This window comes from Arvicanthis niloticus, chromosome 6 (genome assembly GCF_011762505.2).
Source record: "Arvicanthis niloticus isolate mArvNil1 chromosome 6, mArvNil1.pat.X, whole genome shotgun sequence".
NCBI lineage: Eukaryota > Metazoa > Chordata > Mammalia > Rodentia > Muridae > Arvicanthis > Arvicanthis niloticus.
The window spans coordinates 104,321,588-104,324,713 of NC_047663.1; the positions used below are offsets into that span (position 1 = coordinate 104,321,588).

Genomic DNA, 3,126 nt, shown 5'->3' on the forward strand with positions numbered 1-3,126 from the left:
GGCAATTTTGATTACAGAGAAATAAAGGAATGACTATTATACAGCTTCTTTCGCGTAAGCAGCAGGAAAGCTAATTAAAAGATAGTTAATAGATGTCATCTGGTTCTTAGTGAGGAAAGCCAGGGCAGCTTCATTCTTTTTATTATGTGTCTAACAGTGAGCATCCCTGCCTGATTTTTTTGAGCTCTTCTCTGCAGTTGCTTGCTCTTGGCTGTAGGGTGACTTTCTTCTGCTTCTAAAAAGGATTTTCCTCGTCCACTGAATTGTTTTTCTCTTATTGAACACTCTTTTCTAACTCTGCCCTTTCAAACTTCAGAGACTGTTCAATCATCATTCTCTCCTACTCCAGAGTGTCCATCTTACTTCTCTCCGTTTTTGGATCACTGGAGAAAGGAGGACCAAAGAAGCTGTGTCTAGACCGAATAGATGATGGCTGGGCTATTATTCTGGCAGGACAAAGGCTGAAGGAAGCAATGTGTAATTTGTCCAGAGCTTCCACTATCTTCTTCCGTGAGAGTCATATGGAAGAAGAGGTTCTGTGTGTCCTTAAATCACCAAGAATGCTTGGTTCCCTTCTCTTCCTTCATTATGCCCCAAAGAGGCTGCTGAAAGACAACTCTGTCCATTGCAGAAAAATGTCTACACATGGAACTGGAATCTATACTTCTGAGAACTCTGGTTCTGAGAACGTCTGATACAGACGACGAGCCCTGCTGGCTGTGACTCCCAGTGCTGATTTTTAAATTCCTTTACAACAATCTGCCTCTCGGTGTAGCCCTGGCACTGATCGGGAACTCAAAGTCTGAGTCTAGCCTGTCACTGCATTTGATAAACTGGCACCTTTGACACGACTTCATCTTCCATAACCTTGTTCTGTTCAAGGAAAACGTTCAAGAAATCTCCACTTGTGTCCTAACTGTGAGACACCATCTTGCCGGGCTCAGCAATGATGGGCCAGAGACTGCAGTATTTTGTGGAACTTCCTTCTCTAGGGTTGCCTGAGTTTGTTTTGGTTGCATTTTAAATTAGCAACCAGAATAGTTAATCTTTTACAAAAAGCATCGTATCCTAAAATTTAGACCTTTAGCCGTGTAGAATGTTCAGTTTCATCTTACAGCTCTGGTCTGTAACACTTGTCTATGAGTTTCCAGTAATTCTGGAGAAACAAAAGCTCATGAGGTGACTGAATTACTCTTTCAGTTGTTGTTTAAGTTATTTGTTTTGTGATTGAAGCTCCACTTTCTCTTTCTTCTTTTCATTCAGCAAACAATTTTCTTTTAAATTGAAAAAAAAAGTGGGGAGGGGCTTTGACAGACTCTAACTCAGCTTCTTTCATAGGATTGCAAAGTTCTTTCGTTTTCTAATGAATAATTGTGACTCCCCTTGCAAATAAAGTGTTTTTCTTTATTCTTTCTACTCTCTTCTAGCAGGTTATAAGTTCTAGCAAAGTAGTCATTCTTTGCTTCGGGCTGGTACTGGAAGGTCAGTTTTGAGTTTTGATCATAGGTCTCTCTCCTCATGTTCTTTAGATTCTGCTTCTAACTCTTGAGTGCTGAGGCTTCACTTTTATTTTTTTTTTTCTTGGAGTTTCTGAATCAATCCAAAAGCTTCAGTTCTCTCTCTCTCTTTTTTTTTTCAGCTCTGCTTTTCTTCTCTGAGCAAATCTCTATCCTTTAGTAGAAGCTGTCTTTCAGCGTAAATTTCTTATGTTTCAGTCTCTTAGTGCTTTCCACACCTCTCCAGGGTGCTCTTTTCATGGAAGTGAGAGAACTTGGTCAGTTCCTTTTCATATTTCATTTGCTCTTGCATCTTAATGTTTGTTATTTCACCTTGTCTAAAACACTACAGCTTTTGAAGTTTTTTGTTTCTGCTGGAAGTTTTTGTTGTATTGGTTTGATTTGGTCTCTGAAGATTTTGGGACAGTGAGCACAAACTTCTACAAGTTGGTTATCAATAAGCTGGAGTTTCTCAGCAAAAGCCACTTTGCTAGGAAACGTAGAGCTAGTCTGTGTTGCTGTTGCAAGTCTCCGTAGTTTAATGATATCCTACCAGTTCCTTTAAGAAACTTAGAAGAACACCTTTTTGGACTTTTTTTTTTTATCAAAATCTTGAAGTCAAAGGTTTGAAAAGACTGAACAAGTGTTGATTTGAATGAGTTGTAATCGATCCTTCATAGTAAATAACTTTTCTTTTGACAGACCACTTACTGAAAAGAAAACACAAAACAGATTTCATAGTCATATCTTTGTGAGTGATCTACCACCATCGAATTAGAAGCATCTCTTAGGAAGGCACTCCCTTCTACTGAAAGGCACTGAGGCTGCACTTCTCCAATACATGGTACATCAATTCATAAGTTAGGTGGTTTGGGAGTTGTACAGAGCAATGGCTGAGAGCTTATTATCAGGAACATGGGTAGCCTTACAGCAGACATACTGGGAGGTCTGCACATAGCGTGATGCCTGAGACCACATCCACATCCACACAGCCATAGTTGCATAGATGGAGACACCTCTCCTACTTTTTCCCAGCTGGGTGACAGTAAAAATCTGCTTTTACTGATTTTCAACGACACAATCTATACTTATTAACTATAATTATAAGCATTCCCCCTTCCACTGCTGCCCATGCTGGGGATTGAAGTCAGTGGTCTACCACTAAACTACAATAACACCTATTATTTTATTTTTCCTGACTGTGTTCAGGTTGTCCTCAAGCTCTTGATCACCTTGTCTTAATCTCCAAAGTGTTAGGATTGTAGACATCGCTAGATGTAGTCACCATGCTACATAGTAGGCCTACTAAGTGTACTCATTCTAGCTAAAATTTTGTGCCAATTAACTAACATCCACTACTTTATGCTCACTATTTGGCAACAACCACGGTATTGTTTATCTCAGTTAGTTAAATATTTTTATATTTCATGAGGAGATCATTTTATTTGTCATTCATTACTTAGCATATGTTTTAGTGCCTTCTGTTGCTGTGATGCCCTCACATGAGCACCTTAAGGAAGAAGTAGTTTATTTTAGCCCATAGTTTAAGGTACAATCTACCATGACAGAGAAGTCAAGTCTGGAGCTTGAAGCAGTTGGACCACATTATGTCCTTATTAGAGAAAAGAAC

At 39.3% G+C, this 3,126-nt stretch overlaps 1 pseudogene; it reads right to left on the reverse strand.

Moving 5' to 3' along the window:
- Positions 1–1,322: 1,322 nt before the first annotated feature.
- On the reverse strand, positions 1,323–2,765 carry LOC117710392 (centriole and centriolar satellite protein OFD1 pseudogene; annotated as a pseudogene).
- Positions 2,766–3,126: the final 361 nt, after the last annotated feature.